General features: G+C 43.6%; 1 protein-coding gene across 1 annotated transcript in view; it reads right to left on the bottom strand.

The window, feature by feature from the left end:
• The window catches only part of LOC309615683 (uncharacterized protein), a 342,582-nt gene extending 324,794 nt beyond the window's left edge, over nt 1-17,788 (bottom strand). Inside the window, exon 1 of the transcript XR_014236961.1 lies at nt 15,847-17,788. The gene's annotated coding sequence lies outside the window, so the exon portion shown is untranslated. The remainder of the gene's footprint in view (nt 1-15,846) is intronic.
• Between the last annotated feature and the right edge of the window lie 6,353 nt (nt 17,789-24,141).

The following is a 24,141-nucleotide window of genomic DNA, read 5'->3' as shown; positions in this document are numbered from 1 at the left end:
TGCACTGAATCTGACACATCATCAACTGGAATGTGCACCTTTATTTTAGGAGACAGTAAGAAAGAAAATGTGAAGATAATTCAATTACAACACAATTCATTCTTTTTTTCTTAATACTAAGGAAGCTCTTTATTTACATCAAACAAGCTCTAACACATGCCAGTAGAAAAAAAAAAAAAAGCAAGGTGCAGAAGAATACATATGGCATGCTGTCACGTGTAAAAAATGTATATGTTTATCTTTGCTTATAAATTTGCAGATACCTGTAATAGGATTTACAACAAATGGTTAAAGCAATGGTTGCCTCCAGGAAGAATAAGGTGACTAGAGACCCAGAGGCTGCACAATTCATTCTTATCACAACTTTTATTTTTATTTTAAAAAAAACCTTTCAGACTTATTCAGATACAGATTTCTTTCATATGTCACTCCTGTACATTCATTAAAATGGAAAATATACATAAAATACATTTTTAAGGTATTCCCAAACCTTTTCACATGGAGTCCCGCTCTTCCAAATCACTTTTTGACTCAAAGTCATTGGTTCCCATGCTTTTCTGACATGATTCTCCTTTGTATCATCCCAAGCAGCACTTGTCTCGAGGGCTTTCTTCCAAGCCCCTTATCACCCCATCTGCCAATTTTGATACTAGCACTTTCTTCATCTTACCAGAGATATCATCAGAAAGTTTCCAGAAAACAGCTAGGATTCCTATTCCTTCCTCAAAATGTCTTTAAAAGGTTTGTTGATGGAAATGTTGAAGGGCTGCAGACATCCAGTCGTGCCTCCCTCTCAAAAATAATAACCAAGAACCTAAACTTTCTGTGAGCTTCCTCTTTAATTATTTGAATACATATCCACAAATTACATTAATGATCAGCATTCTTAGTGATTTATGTGCAGCTCCAAGATGTCTGTTTCAGATTACTTTAAGCTAGTCTTCTATCAATGCAACTATCATCTATCCTTTTTAAAAAAAAAATCTTCTTTGATGAATATCTCATTCTTGGGGTTTGTGCACTAAATTAAATATGTTAACAATTTTTGGCTACTGAAATTATGCATATTATTACAGTGATATGATGCTTTTTCCCACCATGATTAAGTTCTTTATCTCCTTCATACCTTTAATAAATTTCTAAACATGCCAAAACTACTGAGGTTTCATCAACATTTCCCACTTGATTTAATTTATGTTTTCCCTCAGTTGAATTACATGTTGCCAGAAATTAATTTTTTTCTGTTCAAAGTTATCCAGAAGTTTCTGACCAATTGATGTTTCATGGTTCAATGCTTTAATCATAGTTTCTTCAACACACTGCCTCTTGTATCTTTAAATTTTCTTTTCATGTATTCTAAGAACTTTGGCAATTTCTCCATCTTCAGTCATATATTTAGGTGTGGGGTTGGCAATCCTTGTGCAAATATTTCAGTAAAAAAGCATAACACAGTTTCATATACTTATAGGAATCTTCCTTCCTCGGGTCCTATAATCCCCTTGGCTCTTACTTTTCAAGAGAATATGGAATTTTATCATGCCTCCAGCTGCAAATATCTGCTTCACTAATATCAAATGCACAAGCCATTGCTCTGTTTCCATGTCTATTTAGGTTCATAATTTATCATTTAAATGCCAAATATCAGTGTACTCTTTATTAAGATATTTCAAGTAGCAATTAAACCAACAATGTACATAAGTCAATTGCATTAACAATAATATGAATAGCTATGGCCCAGTTTGTTCATGCCATGACAGGCAATGACAAGGACATCACAATTCCTGCCTGGCCCATAGCAATTATAAAACACCATCAATTTTAAGATGCATCCCTATTTTTGCCACGTAAAAATGTACGTCCGAGAGGTGATGAAGTATAGTAATAGGAGTTGAGAAGAAAAGGAATTTTGGACTCAGGGACAGTAAGTCTCTTCAAGGATAAGTAGTTTCAGATAATGGTGAATCTTGGGATGGAGAAGCTGTTTGTCCATTTATGTACCCCATCTCTCCATTTGCACTTGTCCTTTCCTCTAAATGTATAAGTAATTCAAATTCGAAATCCGTTTGAGCGATTCCTATGTTGCAAGCATTGTTCAGTGTCATATATGCAGGAATCCTCACAGCACACATTTAATCTTCACAACAAACCAACGAGGTCAGCACCATTATTATCTGAGGAACAATGGATAAACGGAGGAACAGAGAGTTTAAGTAGCTTGCCTTAACCTACTTAGTAACCACTCCTTAGTAAGTGGCAGAATCTGAATTTAAATCCAGGCAGTCAGAATCCAAAGGCTGTGCATTTGGCCATCACGCTTCTCTCTTCATACCCTACCATTTTCCCCAGCAGGATCAGGAGGTCTGCTAGTAGAAGTACCTCATGCCCCTCCAGAGACTTTATTATTGGAACCCAGCTTCATTCCTTCCTCCGTCGTGCCCCTGGCCTGGTGGTCTCACAAATACACCAGGAATGGCGAAAGCAATAAAAGCTAACATTATGATAGCACTTTACAATTTCTAAACACTTATATACATCCTGTAACAACACCTGCAACAGCTCTATCAAGAAAAAATGACTTCCCAATCTTACAAATAAAGATATAGATATTGCATTAATTAAAGTTAAGACTAAGCAGCTATAATAGACACACACAAAAAAAGAGTGGTTTAAAGAAGACAGATGTCTGTTCTTCTCACACTTTATAGTATGGAGCTTGGAGGTCCAAGCTGGAAGGGCAGCTATATACCATGAAGTCATCTTGGGATCCAGGTGATCCCACCTTTTGGTCTGTCATCCCCTCAGGGTGTTGTCTTCGACTGCACCATAGAGGCTGTGTCACCCCCCGGTCCAGAATCCAGCCCGAGAGAAGGGGAAAGAGAAGGAGAGGGACTCCAGGGCAGGCAATTTCTTCCCACGGCTCTTCTCCTTACGCCCCGTCGGCAAGAGCTGAGTCACGAGACCATACCTAGCTGTGAAGGAGGCTGAGAAACGTGGCCGCCAGCTGGGCCGCCATGCGCCCAGAAGAAGGGGAGGAATGGAATTTGAAGGATAGCAGATGCTCAGAAAGGCTAAGTGACTCTCCTAAGGCAAAGTCTTAACTAATGACTCAGACTCAAACCCAGCCTTCCAACTGCAGACCCACAGTTAATTTTCCTGCACCAAAGCATCTTCACAATGAAAAGGTGGGAGACCCCTTAAGTCGCGTTCCAGCAGAGCAACTCAAACAACTAAATTTAAAGAGACTAAGGCCTATCCTTTTCAGATTAAGGAAACATGGGCAGCCCGGGAAATGCATTCGCTCTAAATGGGCAACAACAGGGAATTCCCTGGCGGTCCAGTAATCAGGACTTGGCACTTTCACTGCAGTGGGTTCAATCCCTGGTGGGGGACCTAAGATCCTGCAAACCACTCAGCGCGGCCAAAAGAAAAAAACAAAAAGACCCTTTAAAAATAAATGGGCAACAACAGCCCCTGAGGATCACTTTCAGAGGTCCCAGCAGACGTGACAAGTGACACCGCAGGCTCCAACCACACAAGGGTTAATTACACGATCACTGACTTATTCAGATCCTTGCCTTTCTTACACCATTCGGAGTGCCAGCTTTTCAGTCATTCCTGGTTTTTCTGCACGTCTGTAGCTCTTGTAAACATCTGGCAGTCGATAGGGCTGAAAAGGAGCAGCTTAACTGCACAGCTGTTAGTCAGTGATGGGTGGCACCTGAGAGCTGTACTGTGACATTTTTTGGAGAAGGAGACATGGAGGGTGAAGTGAGACAGAGAAGACTCTGGAACCCTGGGCTAGCATTAAATGAGAAAAAAAAATCTTTTTGAGGCACACTAAGACCATGTAAATATTTAATGGTAGCTAACGCATGCGGCCAGTAAGGAGTGGGTAGAACTCCCTGGGATAAGTCCAATGAGAACTCCTCAGAGGGAAAAGCAAGATGAATGTGTCATCATTAATATGACCCAAAAAGAGAGGGACAAAAAGATATTGTAAATCATCAGACCTCACTCTCTTTCCCCACCACCATACAGAGAGCAGAGGGGAGTGATCTGACATCACCAGCAGTATCTGGCCCACGTCATGACTCGAGCAGTCAGAAATCCCTTGAGAGTCTGCTTCTATCTACTTCTCATCAGCCCTTCTGGAAAATCCCTTGTTGAGGTTTTCATTTTCATTTATGCTTAAATCTCCCTTGGATTACATCAGACACTCTGTCTCCCGCTCTTGGACTTTAATATCCCTCAAAGTGTCAGATGGCCCTGGGCCGTCTCTGTGAAATCACTGCTTGGCCGAGCTTGCATCTCTGGTTCCTTCATCTTGGCTCCTCCTTGGGTCCTGCCCCTCCTGCATCACTGCAGTTGCTCTGCCCTGAGCGCTTGCTCTTTCACTCTCTCTCGCTCTCTGTGACTCCAGTCCCCTGGTGCCCAGAACTGACTGCAAATGACCCCGGCCACCACAGCGTAACACTCACACGACCCTACTTTGACTCCAGGGCACCTGGGAAGTGTAGTCTCTGGCTGGGCAGTTGCCCACTATGTAAAGGGGCACACAGATGTGTGGTGCACAGCTAGTTGTCTCTGCCACAGCCAGCGAAACCAAGGAGCCCAGGGTTGGGGCTTATCGGAGGAGAATTAAAGATCTGAGGAGAAATGACAAATTTAAAATAAAGAAAAAGAATTTTTCATGGGCAGAAAGAAAAGAAAGAGAGGATTCGAAGAGGATAGAGAAGGGAAATGAGATGTTAGAGTACTACAATATTTTATGAGGATATTTCTTATCTCGTACCTTCCCTAATGGGCTTACCGGAAGCTCCTGGCTTTCTGGACTCCTGTGGGCTCTCTCTCTTTAAGACACGAAGAAGGATTATTCCTCCATGAGACCACCATGGAAGAAAAACTGACAACTGCATTTCTACTAACCCTTGCCAGCGTTTTTAAATGAATGCACACACAAATATGTTCCGACAGTTGCAAGGAAATGATAAATAATGAAGTCGATCCAGAAAAAGATGTTGTCAGCTAACTGGGCTCTGCCCCCTCCCTTATGTTCCCTTGGGTGTCTGTTACAAATGAAGTTTGTAGTAAATGTAGTTTTCAAGGTAGCCCGACATCTTACCTAGGGATTTGGCAGCCCTGTATAAGGAGCTGCCAGTGAATGGGGTGGCAGGCAATGAGGAATTGGGTGCCCTGAACCTTCCTCCCTCCTCTTGCACTTAATGTTCTTACTATGCAGAAGTGGGTCATGAACATGAAGAGAACTTTATTCAAGTGTAGTGACAGACAGCTGACAAAGTGGACCTCCTGCCTGGGGGAAGACAGCCAATCACAAGGTCATGACAGGACATGGCTCACAAAGGGCACATCAGGGTCACAAACAATGACCAGATTGGCAGCCTCTGAAAAATTTCACTTCCCCACAGAATCAAGGAACTGGAACACCGGCCCCAGCAGAATAGAGAACATGGGCTAGAGAGGGGTACGTGGTGTCACTTCGGGTGGAGATCAGTAGAGTCCCCAACTATGAAATGTAATGGTCTAAATCTTCCTCAGCACAGATGTAGGGGATAATTTGGCTCTAACGAGAAGCTCTGTGACTTGTTAGAAATGGAAAATAAACAGCTGCTGGCAGTTTTCTATAAGTCAGCCTGGCTATGGGACACGTTCTCACCCACTAAGTTGCCACAAGGATTTCCAACTAGGTTACCATGGAGACAGCCCAGAAATCAAAGACATGACTTAAATTATTAAAACCTATTAATCCAAGAAGAAGAAACTCTAAAAATCTGAATAGTTTTCCACTGAGACTGGTGATACTTATTTCAGGGCAAAAGAGGAATTAAAATCTTTTCCCACATTGTTCATGAGCTATGACCCCAGGTTTATCTCATTATTAATTTAGATCCAGAAGTTGTATTGCACAGTAACTTCTGTAGCTTCCTGCTGTCAATGTGTGTGTGTGTATATATATATATATATATATATATGATTTATAATGTATATTAGACTCACACATACAAATGTGTTAACCACTCCCTCAAATAATATGTTCTATTCCAGTGCTATATCAGAAGATGGCATAAGGATAATTCATTGGCAGGAAAATCTGCCATTTCACGAATATTCAGTGCTGCTGGTGGCTTGTTCATTAAATATGCTCGTGCAAGCAGAACGCAAAGCTTTGGCTCAGGAGGCCACCTTGTTCAAGGGCTGTTCACCAGGAATCTAGAAAGCATTTGCATGGGGCCTGGGTAGTCTGTGTCACTAAAATGAGTTAAAGGACAATGTCCACAGCCAAACACCCTTGCTTAGGCTGAGTAGAGAACATTCTATAGGTGTGACCTGGTGTCTTCCCAAGTCCCATCTACCTAAAAGTATCCACCTCAGTGATCTAATAAACTCTGCCTTTCCTAACTCCTCAGCCTAAAACAATCACCTTAGAGACGTCCTTCTGCTTTAGGCATCAGATACTGAGCCAATGTCTCCAGAGGAATGGGGAAGAGAAGTCCAAACTCAAAGAAGCCACTTTGCTTGTTGACAGAGATGACACAGGACCACCAAACAGGTATCATGGACCAAAGCAAATCCTCCTAAGACTCATCAAGCAATAAAGGGCAAACAAGAGGCTCTCCTTTCAGAGAGGGAAGGCAGGAGAAGTGGCACAAAGTTTAAGGAATTCTTGTCTCCTGGGTCTCCTCTTTCAGAAACAGAAGGAGACCTTACGTGCAGTGGAAATTGACTGAATTTACTAAAAATGAAGGGAATCCATTCCTCTAGCATCCAATTCCTCTTCCTGGCAGTCCCCTCCTCCTTTTCCTTTCCTTTCTCTCACATCCTCGACTTACTCTCATTTCTATCCACCAACTTCAACACATACTAACTCTGGAAAAGAAAAAAATCGTAAGTAGTAGAAAATTCCAATACCCATTCATCCTTTCCTCCTTACACAGAGAATCCCAATTTTGTTTTGGGAGGCAATATGACCAGTGAAAAATATTCACCTCCCTAGACTCTCTTCCAGCTTGGAATGGCTATGGAACTCAGTTCTGGCCAATGAGATAAGAGCAGGGTAGGGAAGCTCTTGTTTTCCTGATAAAAAGGATGAGAATCAGCTGGCATACACATTCTACTCTTGCCCTTTCCTCCTTTCTGCTAGAATGGAAGCACAAAGCTGTATTTGGGCAAAAGGTTAGTAGAATCTTGCTATCATCTTACAATCAAGAGTAGGAAAATCATGCCCTAGGCATGGCAGTGGAGGCTAGACAGTGCCTTGGTCCTTGAAGGACCCAGCCTGGACTGCCTACCTTAAGACTGATTGTTGTATGAAAACAATAAAGCCCTTTTTGATAAAGACATTACATCTGTTTTATGCCTCTAAGGGTGATGTTGTCTGATATGCCATGGCTGTTACTGGACAGTGTGGGAATTTCCAAGAGCAGAGACAAATAGTCAAACATGAAGAAATAATGTGAGAATAACGATGTGAGAGATGCCCAAAGGGACATGTCTATGCCAATTCAGGAGCTGTGGCTAATGGTTTGGCAGGATCGTCAGGGACTTGGAAGGAACAAGATTAGACAATTGGCGACTAGGAGGTCTAGGAAAGAGGTATGTGGCAGACATTTTTGAATGGGCACAGAGTATAAAGATATCCATGTCCCAAGTGAATGATCTCAGGGGAGGATTTTAAAATTCAGGGGGTTTGGAGGGCCGGTCAGAGGGAGTAGTCGGCCTCCTTCCCCAGCCGCCCTGTCGTCACCCAACAGCCTCATGAACACAGTGGTCATGGTGGCAGGGATGGAGGTTTGTAGGTGGGCTCAGCGACGTGGATTTCCGCTCACCAAGGCCAGCCTGGCTACGGCCGCTGCCGATCTGCCAATAGCCAGCAACTACGTGATGAACTTAGAAGCAGATCCTCCTACAGTCAGGCCTTGAGATGACCACAGCCCCAGCCAACAGCTTCACTGCAATCTCATGATAGACCTGGAGATGGAACCACGCAGCTAAGGCACTTCCTAGTTTCTGACTCACAGAAATGCTGATATAGTAAACGTGTGTTATTTTAAGCTGCTAATCCTGGAGTCGCTCATTACTCAAAACTAGATAACACACACCTAGCATGAAAAAAAACCCAATTGGTGTTCATTGCAGCACTATTTACAATAGCCAGGACATGGAAGCAACCTAAATGTCCATCCACAGAGGAATGGATAAAGAAGATGTGGTACATATATACAATGGAATATGACTCAGCCATAAAAAAGAATGAAATAATGCCATTTGCGGCAACATGCATGGACCTAGAGATTATCACACTAAATCAAGCAAGTCAGACAGAGAAAGACAATGATATCACTTATATGTGGAATCTAAAAAAAGGGTACAAATGAACTCATCTACAAAACAGAAATAGAGTAACAGATGTAGAAAACAAGCTTATGGTAACCAGGGGGCGAGCGGGGGGAGGGATAACTTGGGAGATTGAGACTGACATATACATACTACTATATATAAAACAGATAACTAATCAGGACCTACTGTACAGCACAGAGAGCTCTACTCAGTACTCTGTAAAGGCCTATATGGGAAAAGAATCTAAAAAAGAATAGATACATGTATATGTATAATTGATTCACTTTGTTGTACACCTGAAACTAACACAACATTGTAAATCAACTATACTCCAATAAAATTAAAAAAAAAAAAAAACCCAGTTGGTGAGTTCCAGATAACGTAGGTGTGATAGCGGTCAGGATCTCCAAGAGATTCACTCCCTGCTTTCATTTTAATTTTCTATCTTGGAACTTTTAAAAAAAGTTCTTACATTATATGACAAATAGAACGATGCCTTATGTCTATAGTTAAGTAGCTGGTTTTCAAAAATTACATTCTTTTTTATCTATTTCCCCAGAAAATTACATCTGGACATTAACAATTTGGGAAAAGGAACAGTTCCCCTCTATTCCATGTCTCTTTCACCTGTCACCCAAAGCACTATAATGATTATAAGAACTTATAGAAATAAAAGAGAGAGGAAGATCAGAGCTATGGGAACAGCTGTGTGATGTCTCTGACCCAGTAATAGCCATGAAAAAAGAACATTTATGATGGATATTACAGTTAAAATTGAGAATTTATAAAGTTGTGACAAAATGGGGATGAAAAGGAACATCTTGGCTTCTCCTTGTTGCTCACCTTGATTGATGTGCCCTTCTTCTGAAATAGAGCTCGGCCAGAGCTCTGAGTGACCAATGGACTCCGACCTGAAATCAAACCCGGCTTCCACAGCTTTTTTAATCAGGAATTCTTTTTATTCAAATAGAAACCACAATCCCTTTCAACAGATTTATTTCCAGGTATAAATCTAGTTTTCTTTAATTGCATTTTTGTTGCTGTTGTTCAGAGAAAGATTAATTCCATGACCTTGCAATATCCTTTTCCTCTTTGATTTTCTAACAAAGAAAATAGGCTCCTGGAGAAATCATCACTGTGGACGAGTTTCTTTTATCAGAAAGCTATTCTCCTTTCTCTCCTATCTAGTGAGATACAGATCTTGTACCACATTAGCTCCAGAACTGGAGTCTTTATCTCAAGTCTTTAAGTTTTAATCTACTTCATTTTCCATCTTAGGTCTGCAATTATTCACTACAAATCACTTGCAAATAACCCTTGGTCACTTTATTCACTTTCAGATGTCAAGAGATCACGTTAATTATTTCCTCAATACTATCTTACAGGAATTTAATTGTAAGGTGATGCACATTCTTCCTGGTGGCAGTTGTCACATCTCTGCAAAGAATGCATTAAACTACCCACTGGCATGACTTTCAGATCTAGTGGCACCAAGTTGCAGGTGAGCTAAAAATCGATCTGCCAGGTAATGAGACAACCTCCTTTGCCCATTTTCCTAATTAGTATTTTCCATATTTAATAGAAATTCTGACCTCACCTTTCTGTCTTCCTCTAAGCAAATGATTAAAGACAAAACACTGACCTTGGGTCTCCAAGACCTAGTTCTCTAAACTCTCCAAACTTCACTCAATGTCATCTGACCTTGCTCTCTTCAAGATTAGTTAGTAGCGGCCCTAGAGCTACAATACCAGCTGAGGCAACCACAGCATTAACAGTTAAGACAGGAAAATAAGCTAACAACATTGCTTCAAACTTTGGAGCAGTGTCTGAGAAAAAAATCACAGGAGGCGGAAGGCACTCAAGAAATCTAATTTCTTATCATTATATTTAGCCTATGCATATAAATGGATGGTGTACTAGTTTCTTGATTGTATAGTAACAAATTACTATAAATTTGGTGACTTCAAACCACAGAAATTCATTCCTTCACAGTTCTGCAGGGCAGAAGTCTGAAATCAAGGTGTCAATAGGGCTGCGCTATCTTGGAAGGTTGTACAGGAGCATCCTTCCTTGCCTCTTCCTGCTTTTGGTGCACCCCATCACTCTAATATCTGCCTGTGGTCACGTCTATCTGTCTCAAATTTCCCTCTGTCTTTCTCTTTTAAAGACTCTTGTCATTGGATTTAGGGCCTATCTGGGTAATCATCACCTCATCTCAAGATCCTTAACTTAATTACATCTGCAACGGCCTTTTTCCCAATTAAGGTAACATTCACAGGTTCCAGGAATTTGCCATGGATATCTCAGGACGGGGCCGGGGAGTGCATTTTTCAGCTGCCCACACATGAGCATATGGATAAAGTTGCAGACGCACACACACACACAGGAAACCTGTTTTTAGTGCTGGCTGAGGAATTGGATATTGGATCAGTAAAGTAGAACTACAGCAATTTAGCATTTATTGATGTCTGTTTTGTGCTCATAATGTGTGTTTCTGTGAGAATACAAAACTTAAAAAACTTGGTCCACAAAATGCTAGAATAGAATAAAATACACTTAATGCTGGAACCCTGCTAACTCAGCAGAGAGAAAAGGAAGAGCAGAAAGATCATGTGGGCATGAGTCAGAAAGAACTGGGTTTAAATCCTAGTTATCCTGAACGCCAGTCCTATGACCATGGGTAAATTAATTTGTTCTTTATTATTTTTACTAGTAAATAAGGATAATAAATCTTATGGTTATAACAGTAGTTTGTAGCGAGGCATGGAGAGGTAAACTAACCACTGAAGCAGAGCCTGTAGCTATGGTCCACAGGAGTAAGAGGATTTCACAAAGCATCAGCACCTATTCGTTAGCGCTCTTAGGTATATTATACGTACTATTTTATTGCATCCTCATAACGATGCTAAGATACAGCTGTATTATCCACAATAGAGAGGTGACCAAGAGGCTCAGAGAAGGTGAGTAACTTGCCCAAAGTCTCACAACTACTAACTAAAACAGCTTGAATCCAAATGCATATCTTTCTGACCACAAAGTCTATTGAAATGAGAATAATAAATGATAAGGATGTGTTATCTTTATCGTGGTAATCATTTCACAGTACATAGATATTTCAAATCATTACATTGTACCCCTTAAACTTACACAATGTCTTATGTCAATTATATCTCAATAAATCTGGGGGATAAATGAAACTGTAAATATGCCATCTTGGGCAATCAATGGGAGTTGCATGCCCAGGTTATGGGTAGAATGTAATTTTCATTTGGGTTGGGGAGGAGAGTAAGGAAAGGCACAAGGGCATTTAAATGATACATTTCAATCATTTTCACAAGAGACTCATTAAATGGCCAATTCTGGAGGCCCTGTTACTGAACAAAAGTCTGTGTGCCCCCAACGCATGGTGAAACCAAATAAACCGAGATGTCAGAGTTTGGAACAGAGAAAGGTTTATTGCAGGGCCATGCAAGGAGAACGGGTGGCTCGTGCTCAAAAACCCCGAACTCCCCGATGGTTTGGGGAGAAAAGCTTATATAGGCAGAATTTGGGGTGAGGGCTGCAGGGTGTGTGGCTTCCTTCTGATTGGTTGATGGTGAGGTAACAGTGCAGTGCTCCAGGAATCTTGTTCTCACCCTTAAGTTGCCAGCCTCCACCTGTGTGGAGGCCTTAGTGCCTGCAGAACTCAAAGAGCTGTGTACAGGCACTCACTTCATGGAGAATGGGAAGCAATGACAAGGCTGGAGAACCACAGATGGACCCAGGGAAAGCACAGATGGCTGAAGTTCATGTGTAATGCAAATATGTCCTCTCGGTCAATTGCTTCAATCTCTACCAAGCGTCTTCTCCAAGACCCTAAGTTCTGAACAGACTTTTTTGAGTTTTATTTTTAATCTAATATTTGGAGATGATAACAAGCACTGAAATGAAAAGAAAGTAGGCAAAGTCATGAATGGGACAGGACAGTCTAATCCATAAACTGGACTAGGTGCTGTGGCGTTAGCTATAAATACTGCTTTGTAATTGTGTGTCAGCATCGGGGTGATTTATACCGACAGTCTGTGAAGTGCGACAGGGGAGATGTACTCTGCACCTGTTTTGCTTCCTCCTTTGAGTTGGCTCTGTTAATAATAAAGCTTATAAAACTCAAGAAAATTACCAGTGACACAGAATCACAGAAGGCACAAGTGCACTGGATAGGTGTAAATTTTAGGTAATTTGAGACTGCCTTGGAAGCAAGCCTTTGTTAGATCACAGCATTTCCTGGAATCACAAGCGATTGAGACTTGCCATGATTGATTCTGGGAATATTGGGGTCATTTCCTCCTACTATTGTTAGGGGGAAAAAAAACCACACAAGACATCAATATGGTCAAGCAGAACATCTACAGAGCAGCTTCACATGTTCATCTCTTCTTGGGAAATAGCTTATTTTTAAATCACGGGAATAATTTGCTCTTTTGAGTGCTGACCCTACCTTTATATAAGCTGACCTGAGACAATAATTGGACAAAAAATTTCTTCAAATACATGATGGAAGTTGACTCACCAATGTGAAGACAAACATTTAAGGAAACAGAACGCTTCTAAATACAGCTATTCTGTTATTCTGCCATGGTCCATGTAACCGCCTCAGCTCACCACCCTCACTGAGAACTCCAAACACGTCCCCTTCCCTGCTAATTTCACTCATTCGTTATATACTACCCTGCTTATTTCATTCATTTGTTATATACCTCCCTATTCATTTAATCCATTTGTTATACATCTTGTTAATTTAATTCATTTGCTATACACCTCTCTGTTCATTTAATTCATTCATTATACACATCCCTGTTTGTTTTCTCCACTTGTATACACATCCTTGTTCATTTCATTCATCTGTTATACTCTCCCTGCTCATCACATTTGCTCGTACTACCCCTCCATCCAGCCCCACTAGGTAGCCATCAGGAGATGGCTGGATCCGTGGGAACGGTAAAAGCAACAGGAGAGAAGTGGCAGGTGCCCCCCACCCCGCTTCTGCATAAGTGTGAACAAATGTGGAAAAACCTCAATCAAATCCAGGCTGGTGTCACTACCCAAGGGCCTGGCCTGAACTACAAAAGGGTGAAGGTGCCCCAGTTTGGACTGACACATGGGTCTGGCCTCCACGTGAGAAAAATCAGTAGCGGTTACAACTTCCAGAGGACCAGAGAGAACTCAGTAAGTATGTGACGTCGCCTGGCTCACCGACTGGAACCAAGGACCACTGCCTGAGTCCCTTTCTCCAGAATGGTGGTCAGTGGTTGGGGGGAAGGAGGAGTTAACAGAAAGATGGGACAGCAGGATCTGGGCAAGGTGGGAAGATCCTGTGAAATGGGAACAAAATAAAAAGCTGCGGCCCTCTGTTTTATTAGGACCTTTTACCCCTAGATAGTCAATTTGACGTAGGAGATAACTAAGAGGTCCCTAATTTACTGCTAGGCTGGACTCCCATTGCTCCATGGCCAAGCCTCCAGATAACTGAGCTTAGTGTATTTTCAGTTGCTTCTTGAGGACAAGATCTGTGCCTTACTTATCCTCTTACACATCTCAGGACCTCTCACTATGCATTGAAATTAGCCCACATGTCACAGGTGACATTTGAATAAATATTTGAATAATTATTTCAGACAGTGAGCTTTAACTCATGAGTTTTATCATTTATTTTTTCTTTTTCCCCCTCAAGGTCTCACATTTAATTTTTTATTTGAGTCAGATACTGATTTAGATTTTCAAGTACTTGCACTTGTGCCTTTCCTTACTCTCCTCCCCCACCCAAGAGGAGCCAGAATGGATTCATGATCTGCAATTTCCATGACCCACAGATCCTATGAAAACCACATCCAGAATGTAGCCCTGTCCCAATCTACCGGAGTGCCCTGAAGGCTTGATCAATAGCTCTTTCCAGGGACAGTATCCAATGTCAGTCAAGGTGGATCAATATTCTCCCTCTCCCATGGGGAGGACGGCACACTGATTCAACAAAAATTTAAGATATTTTACCTTTTCTATTTCTTTCTTTGGCATTTTTCAGGCAAGTGGGTCTCTGGAGAAACTATTTTAGACAGACACTCCCAAAATATAATTATTCCTACAGAGCTTATCTAAAAGCTCTTATCTCATTTGCATTTACTTAAAGTTTCATCATATCAAGTTACTTTCCTTGCTGACAAATTTGCAACAGATATAAGATTTTATTTGATCTCTAATAAACCTAGGTACAACAGAAGTAGCATACTTAACATTGATGACTCCACAGACATGTCTATATTAATCAAAGCTAGCTTCAGTACCAGATATTGACTCAGTACTGAATATTTCCCAGATCACGTGAGCCTGAAATTCATTCTGGCCAACTTTCTAAATATTTAGATTTAATTTATAAGCTTACGTTTAAGTCAATTAAATAGAGCTTATTTACAAGTTAATTTTTACATAAAGACAGAACCAGAGGTCTCAGTTTTTCTGCTTGAGTTTAAAAAGGCCTCCACCTTTTTTCCTTCAGTCTCAGGAATGATCTAGATAAGTGTTCCTGAGAGTCCAGGTAGAACATTTACATCTCAAGGCACAGGGGGAGAGAAATACCAGTTCCTCTCATTCATGGGAGCATAACTGAAGATCTCCCAGTTTTTCAAAAAATACCCTAGGGGGACGATAAGACGGAACAGAATTCTGGTCACCCATACTTAATTATTCATGGCCAAACAGCAAACGAATGCAATGCAGAAAGGTCTCTCAGGGTCCCAGTTCCCTAGCCCCAGAAAGGGAGACTCCAAACCAATGCTCCGAGAGTCCAGAAGAGGAGAACCCCAACTAATGCCCCCTCAGAGATGAGGCTAAACGAATGAACCAAGGCTAGTCCAAAAGGGAAAATCCCAACCAAAGCTCTGCCACAGGCAAAACCAACGCATTAGGGAAGGACACCCTGGTGTGGTCACACGTGAGTCCCATTAGTCACCAAAGACGTCTCAACCAGCCAATGTGAGTACTGATATACACACACACACACAACAAACATGGTCCCACAAACAAAAGAATGACAAGGTGTAGCTCAAAAATTCCACTTCCACTCACACACGGAGGCTTCCAGAGCGCCCTGAACACAAAGCGGCTCACACTGAGCCCCAAACGGCTCACTCCCTGAACGAGAAATGAACCCAGGTGGAGCAGGTAGAATTCTCCCATCCTGCAAAAGCCGGAGTGCCTCGCCCCAAAACAACACACACAAAAACACAAACGACAGATAAGCTACGGGTCACACAGAGGAAAAAACTTAGAGGAGGTGTAGTTTAAAAATTCCACTTCTCCTCCCAGACGGAGACCTGCAAACAGACTGGCCCAGTTCTCAAAAGAGAAGGAACCCAGAATCGGCTCTCAGGGAGCCCAGAGCGGCTCACTTCCCACGAGGGAAAGAGCCCGGACGAAGTGGGTAGAATTCCCAGCCTGTGCTAAGCTGGAGCAACTTACCCCCAAGAACAGCCAGTGTGAACGGCAGCTCGGACGTTTCTCGGCTCCAAACAGACTCATGCAGTGGGGCAGCCGGTGCCTCCTGGGAAGAGTCCCTCCCAGATCCCCGGAGCGAGATGAGCAGCTGCTGCGAATCAGGGAAGGGGCCGCCCTTGACCGGGGTCATCCTGCCACGAGCACGGGCTCCTAGGATGGCTCGCTGTAATTGTTATGGAACAAAAGTGAGCCCAATGTGTTCATCTGTTAAATGGGAAAGAAAACTGTCCTGACTGGGTCACCAATTTCCTGGGAGGAACAAGAAAGATAAGACCCATTACCGAACACTTGCTGTATGTTAGGCACTGTTCTAAGCGTGTCCAAGTTCTCACAAGCCTAGGAAGAAGGCAGGCTCTTTTATTATTCCTTTTAGCCATGGAAACGAGGCACAAAAAGCTTCAGTAACTGGCAGAGCCAGGGTGTGGACTAGGCAGTGTGTCTCCAGAGACAGGGGCGCTTCAGCCACTGTCCTGCATCGCCTTATGGAAATGGGAACACTGAAAAGACCTAGACATAAGCTCTGCCATGCAAGGCATTCAACAAAAGGAGAAGGGCGAAGAGGAAGTCCCAGAGGCAGGGGACCCTGCGGCAACCCCAGGGCAGGGTGCTTTAAAAGGGCACGAACAGTGGGAGGACGGACCAGCAGCCCATCACCTGGAGGTCAGTCCCACATCTGTGATACCAGCAAGGCTCCAAATGGCCAGACCCCTGGGTGCCAAGCCTGTGGGCGACCTCCAGTGTGAGCTACCCCAGAGAGACCCAGGACGTCCTCTCTGGTGAGACAGAAAAAGGATCCTGTGACAGAGACACAGGGAAGAAAACGAGGGGAATCAGGATACACATATTACATATTTCAGGCCGCTGTATCTTGTTCCTAAATGACAAAAGTGGCACTCATTCCTTCAAGCTGAAACGCCTTTAGACTCATAGCGGGGAGATAGTGCTAGAAAACACAGAAATTGACATTTGCCCATGGTCCAGCTTGCTCCCTATTAAGAAAATAATTTCAGGAAAAGCCTGAGGCCTCTGGGTAGATAAAATGTTTCTGTTCCTGCTAATCTCGCGTTCAGGTTTTTTGCTATAGGAATGTGGGTGTGGTGTGTGTGTGTGTGTGTGTGTGTGTGTGTGTGTGTATTTTGCCACAGAAAGGATCCTTGTCCTTCCAAACAATCAGAAATCGCACTTTGCCCGGAAATTTATGAAGAAACCCTTGCTCAGAATCTAGTCCTCAACCATGAGTGGTCACCACTATACACATAAAATACAAGCACCATTTGCTGAAGCCCGGCTAAGCCCTTTGCAGGCCTTATGGCGGAGAAGTCACAGAATGCTGCCGGCGGGTATGATTAACACCACTTTACAGGAAATGAGCAGAGCCGTCCTTTAGCTGTGGCCGAGGCACTGAGCCTGCTGCTTTGCATGATTATCTCGCGTTGCATGCAATGGTACCAAAACCCTGAGACACCACTGTTCCTGTGTGACAGGCAGGCAGGCTGAGGCTCAAATGTGGAAAGTAGCCAGTCGTGGTGTGCAAAGCTCTGGAGACTGGTGGCCTGGTTGGACTGCACTGGCTAAATAGACATCTACGATCCTTAAATCTCTCTAAGCCTCGTTTTCCTCCTCTGCAACATGGGCTATTGACCACTCCTCTCAGACTCCCAGGAGCACACAGATCCCCTGGGATCTTAGTAAAATGCAGGCTCAGATTCAGGGTCCAGGGCAAGACGTGGGAGGCTGCATTTCTCACAAGTTCCCAGCGATGCCCAGACTGATGGTCTGCAAACCACATTTGGAGGAGTCAAGCTTTACTGGGTTTTTGTTTTAAGACTTAAATGAGAGCACAGAAAGTTCTCAGCGCAGTACCTGGCACATAGCAAGCATTCAGTAACTATTAGCTGATATTATTATTATTGTCAACTCTATATTATTGGGCAGCTCTAAGTAAGTGGTTGGATACTCTGTAAGATCTTATTTATAACGTTCTGAAAATTTCTTGAAAGAACATGGTAATGGTCAGTGTAGCTGGCATAACGAAAAAGCATTAGAGTTAAGGTCAAAAGATCTGGATCTGGATCCTGGTGTTACCCTTTGGACGAGTCTTGAAACCTCTGTAAGATCTTTTAGGATAATAATAACCATCCTACTTAGCTGATGGAGCTGTTGTTGAGAATCCAGTGTAATAACATATGGGAAAGTTCTCAAAAGTAAGCACTCAAGTATTGTGCATGCAAGGTTGTAGAGGGGAATGAGTCCTTCTTTGCAGGTGTAAACATTTTCCAGCCACTCTCTCTCGCTGACCCGCCCCCTCCCCCCAGAGTTGTCAGAACAGCTGGCATCATTTATGTCAAAGGGCACAAACAGTAATGAGGCCCAACCTTTGATGTTTGGTGGGAGAAATGGGTCCAAGGCATTTTAAATGCTGCTTCTACTCCATTTACCTAAGGTCATAGAAGAGAAGGAGAGCCTTTGGGAGAGGAAATTGTAGAGCAGAGATAAAAGCCCAGGCAGCTGACTGTAAGCCCACACCATACTGCTTCCTGGAAGTCATACTGATAGTTGGCTCAGGTTCAATGGTGACAAATACCGAAAGGGCCCCAGATCTCAGGTCTCGCTCCCAGAGGGCTAAGACCTGGAGAGCCAAATTCAGGTTAGGGCCTGGGAGAAGCAACCCAGAAGGACCTCTTCCTGATTTCCATTTAGGTCTTAGGCGCCTCATGCAGTCTAGAGCCAACACCACAGCTAGCAATGACATGTGACTTGGCAGCTTCAGGGCCACCCTGTGGTCCATGTGGGACCCTCAGGAATCAGCAGTGACAGTCAAATGGATGGATTTTTCAAGGTTTCTGGGGTGGTTCTCAATGCTATTATGTGAAGCTCTTTCCATCAAACATGGCAGGCAACCTAGCAGAAAGATAGAAAGGTGGTTTACAAGTAAACTTGTTGACAGTTTTCTGGAACAGAATGGGTCACCTGTAAATGAATGGATATCTGAAATGACATTATACGATACTTGGTACTGCAACAAAATGGCTATCAGCTGGAGCAAAGAAATCAATATTAGCCTTGCAAATGCAAAACTCGGTTCAGATTCCAGGCTATATTGCTGGTTAATTATGGTAAAACTTAATGGTTAGCAGCGTGGCCTTAGTATGCAAGGCTTTAGAGGCAGGCAGGTTTCATGAGTCAGACCAGTAGAGTTCAAATCCTGACTCAATTACTTTCTAGCTGTGTGATCTTGGACAAGTTAATTAACCTTGCTGGGCCTTGGTTCCCTTATCGGTAAAAATGAGGCTGATAACAGAATCAACCACATAAGGTTGCTGTTCGAATTAAATAAGTTAATGTGTGGAAGTGCTTAGAATAATAAGTAGACACAGTAAGTACCCCTAAATCAAGCTTTCTTTTTTTTTTTTTTTGGCTGCATTGGGTCTTCATTGCTGTGTGCAGGCTTTGCAGTGAGCGGGGCTACTCTTCATTGCGGTGCATGGGCTTCTCACTGCAGTGGCATCTCTTGTTGCAGAGCATGGGCTCTAGGCGTATGGGCTTCAATAGTTGTGGCTCGTGGGCTCAGTAGTTGTGGCTCGCAGGCTCTAGAGCGCAGGCTCAGTAGTTGTGGCGCATGGGCTTAGTTGCTCTGCGACATGTGGGATCTTCCCGGACCAGGGCTCGAACCCGTGTCCCCTGCAATGGCAGGCGGATTCTTAACCACTGTGCCACCAGGGAAGTCCCAAACCAAGCTATTATTATTGTACAACTTAACAAATCAACTGACCTCTCTGTATATGGAGGTATTCTGAAAAGTTCAAAGAGCTCGATAAATTGGGAAATGATACAATCTTTATTATTACAAAGGGAATTTTTATCTTGTGCCTCACTTCTAGTTTGGTAACCAGGAGACTCCGTGTACATTGTCTCTGGAATGAATATTCTGTGAATTCTCTAAATGTCTGACATCTCCTCCAGGATCTCGACCTTCCAGGAGCTTTCACTCTAACACATCCAGAGGTCATTGGGAGGAGGAATTAATTAATACAAATTGGAAAAGTATATGAACTCTAAGGTTAACCCACTGCTTGGAGCAGGAACAAATCTGTGACAAAACAAATCCCTCCCAAAGGTGTAACCCCTATTTTTAACAAACTCTCTTTATCCTCTGCTCGAGTCCAAATCCTTGACAGGCCCCAGATACTGGAGCAAGAGAAATATTGAGTGCAGGCTTTGGATGCGCACTAGCCCTTGAAGTCACCAATTTATGAGAGAGTGATCCTGAGTCAGCTGAGGGTCCCACGTCCGCAATGCCCTGGATGTAGGAACGTGATCCTGCGGACCCACCGGAAGCATGTAGTGGTGATGGATTTCTACCACTTCTCCCACACTGGGGAGCCTCCCTAAGCGATCAAACAATACACGTCTAGAAAAATACCAAGAGGCAATCTGGGTGGCAGCCTCAGTTCCTCGACAAGGAGGAAGCCCAGTCTTTTATAGTCTAATATAGTCTAATATTATATAATCTAATCTCGGAAGTGACACACCATCCCTTCTGCCTGATGCTGTTGGTCACACAAACCAACCTTGGTACAATGTAGGGAGTGACAACACAAGGGTGTGAATACCAAGAGATAGGGACCTTTGGGGGCCACCTTGGAGACCTGATAGGGTTATGGAGCAGAATTAATAAGTTAATATGTCTGAATGTCTTAAAACAGTACCAGTACTCAGCATAAGCACTCAGTAAAATGATGGCTATCATCACTGTGGTGATCGTCTGGGTGTTGCTGCTGCAGTTGAGAGCAGAAAGGGCTTAGCTGGTGCTCATGAAACAGAAACACCCACCCAATTGCCCAGAAATTCTGCCCCACCCCTGACCTCCTTAACAACTTGCTCTAACCAAACAGTCTACAGATATGATTTTTTTTTGCAACTTGCCCCTCAGTTTCTTTCTTTCCTTTTCAAAGGGGTGTTTACCAAGGATCAAAACTGGCACACAAACCTTATAAAGAAGTCTCCTCCTTCCTCGACCAGCTGGGAAGTTCACAGGTGCAAATAGCAGAATATCCAGAATATGCCTGTAGGTGTTTTAATTCTCTCACATAACAAGAAGTCTAAATAAACGTGGTGCCAAGGTTGGTTTAGGGGCTTGGCTGTGTCTTCAAGGACTCAGGACTTCTCCACCTTTCCCTCCTGCCATTCTTGGTGCGTGAGTGACATGTCCCTTCATGACAGCAGGAGGACTACAGCAGATTTAATCACAAGCCAGTACAAAGGCAGAAAGTGAGCAAGGAGACGTGGATGGTGAGAGAAATTTCCTGAAATGTTTCTGTTTTGTTCAATTTTTTTAATCCAGGACAAAAGCTTGTCCCAGGAACTTCCCAGCTGATTTCCCTTTGCATCTCATTAGCCATAAGTTGGCCGCCTGCCCACCCCTAGCTGCAAGGGAGGCCAGGAAAGAACCTGATAGTTTCTGAGATGGTGGCCCTGGAAGAACCATCAAGGAAGATCAGGAGGGGAGTGGCTGTTGAGGAGGTAACCCAGGGACTCTGCTGTGTCCCCTCAAGCAGATTCTTTCATTGGAAAACCTTTGCTGTCATCCTTTCTACCTAGAACAGAAATATGCATGAACCAGGAAGGCTGTGAGCCAAGAGAGTCATCTCAAATGGATTAGGTCTTGTTGACCTGGCACCATCCAGAAATAAAGCGTTGCACAGAACTGAATTTTGTAGAGAAGTTTTCTCCAAAAGGGCTGACGTTTAGTGTATTTTAACCTTTCCTGTGACAATCTTTGCTGAAATGCTTTATTTCTGTGTCTTATTTGGTGGTGTGTCGACAGAATGTAACACTTACTGAATGGCCAGGCTGCCATTATGGGCATCAACTGTTACCCTGTGCGTACACATTCAAATGCCCCAGGGGCTCCCTGTGCTCCACACCCAATGCCCCGTCATTGCCCCGTCTTGCTCAACCTGCTCCAGATAGGATACACTGTGTCGCAAACTATCTGCAGCTCTTTGTGGAAATACCTATTCCCTTAAAATCAGCCCTGTTTTCTGCCGTCATTTCTATCTCCCTAGAATTTCTAATATTAGTTCCTGCTACTGTTTGTACTTTAATCATACCTTAGGATAGCAGGGAAGAAGACCAGGAGGAAGCCAGAGGAGTCTGGGACATCCCCGCAGGGACACGGCCAGAAGGAAACTGCCTCACAGACCGGCTCTGAAGCAAGGACCCCAGGTGACACGCTCAGCCAAGCCTGGTTCTGGAGAAGGTTGGAGCGGCTTGGCAGCAGCTGGTTCATTACTCCAGAAGACTGAGATGGGGCGAAGATGGATCATATCTTGACCAGAAAAGCAGACGTTTTGATTGAGGGAGGAGGAATGTGGCCTGGAACCACGGAGCCCTGCAAAGGAGGAAGGCCTGCAGGGTCACCATTTCTGTGAGGTGTCTGGGTGCCGGAGGAGTACAGGGGTGGTGCCCGAGCTGGGACCCTGAGTTGCCTGCAGGGTGCTGAATGGTACCAGGAACCTGCATCGGGACCTCTTGCACCGTGGGGCTCAGTTCCACATTTGGCAATTGCTTCCAAAGTTTAAAAGGACTCTAAATGTTCTCACTATTCAAGTGGGGCAATTATACATTAGGGAGAGGCTTTGATGGCTTTCATTGTTGTATCAAACTTTACGATCAACCAGCTGAATCATTCTTCCTATGTACGTTTCTGGCTTCCACCTATGAAAGTTAATTCGCCGCGGCTTCTAAGCAAGATGTTTTTGCAGGACCGTGGTTAGACTTCCCGGGCTCTCCGCGCCTGGGTTTAATTCCTTGGGCTGCATCAAACAACTTCCTCCTTTGCAGGTTGTTTGATTGACAGTCCTGTCTCAGGAGACAGGCAAGGTTAGCTTGGGCAGGGTCCTTGCGTTCCTAACTCTCCTAGGACGGAAGTCCTGTCTCGGAATTAGAGCGCTTCTGTGCTTCACACGCCTTAACTTACTTGTAAGTGATGCAGGGAAGGCAAAAGCAGATGAAGTCTGTTGTGAGTTCTCACTAGTACTGGGGTGGCCATGTGGGATAGTCTGGTGTTTATCACACCTGGACTAGTGAAAGGGCCTTTGCTGCCATGCAGGGTTTTAGATTTGCAAGGCAAGCACCTGGTCCCTGTAGCTGTCTCCCTGTGCTTTCTCCCTACAAATCACAGTGGAATGGTGCGGGATCAAAGACTGCCTCAGACAGGGGTTAACTAAGCATAGTTTAGCACATCGTTAAGCAAATTAGACCGCTGTCACAAAAATAATGCCATTCATTAATCATGTACGGTCAACCCTCACTATTCATGGATTCCGTATTGGCGGGTGCAAATGTCGCAAACGCTTGAATCAATCACCCGAGGCACACGGTCCTAGCTGAGGTCGAACAAGCGGGAGCCCACCTTCTTAGTCCAGCCTTCATGCTGTAAACAGGTCCTTTTTGTTGTCTATTTAGTGCCACACTTTCACTTCTTTTTTTTTTGGTGAATTTTCTGTTTTTAAAACGGCTCCCAATCAGAGTGCGGACGTGCTTTCTGGTGTTCCTAAGAGCAAGAAGGTTGTGCTGCGCCTTGCGGAGAGACCACGTGTGTGTTAGATACGCTTCGTTCAGGCGTGCGCTACGGTGCCGTCGGCCATAGTTCAATGTTACCCAACAAGGTGTCTTTAAACGGAAACGAACATAGAACAATGTTATGTATATTGTCTGGTAATGAAAATACTGTGACACGGGGGAACCTACCCTGTGTTTCCCCAGCAGCAACAGTTCAACATCTGCACACTCAGCGTTCACAGACACCTGATGCAACCTCACGTGAATCATGAGAACTGACTGCATTGTGAATGCGTTACACTTTAAATCAAATTCTGACCAACACAAACAGCCTGGTACAACCGTTATATGTTCCTCATTAAACTTAAGCTAGACGTCTACCTCACTTAACCAGGAGCCTTTCTGGACATAGACAGGCCTCTAAGTCTCAGACATGTAGGGCCTCTGAGCCCTTGCAGTAATAGCAGTTTGTCTTTTTTTTTTATATATATATACAATTTTAAAGGTTACACTCCATTTACAGTTATTACAAAATATTGGCTCTATCTCCCGTGTTGTACAATGCATCTTTGTAGCCTATCATCTTACACCCAGTGGTTTGTACTGTACCTCCCTCTCCTCCTCCCCTGTCTTGCCCCTCCCCACCACTGGTAACCGCTAGTTTGTCTTTATTCCTGCTCTAGACCCCTTCTA

Source organism: Balaenoptera borealis (genome assembly GCF_965194805.1).
Source record: "Balaenoptera borealis genome assembly, chromosome: 18".
Lineage (NCBI taxonomy): Eukaryota > Metazoa > Chordata > Mammalia > Artiodactyla > Balaenopteridae > Balaenoptera > Balaenoptera borealis.
This window is presented reverse-complemented; position numbering and strand designations above follow the sequence as displayed.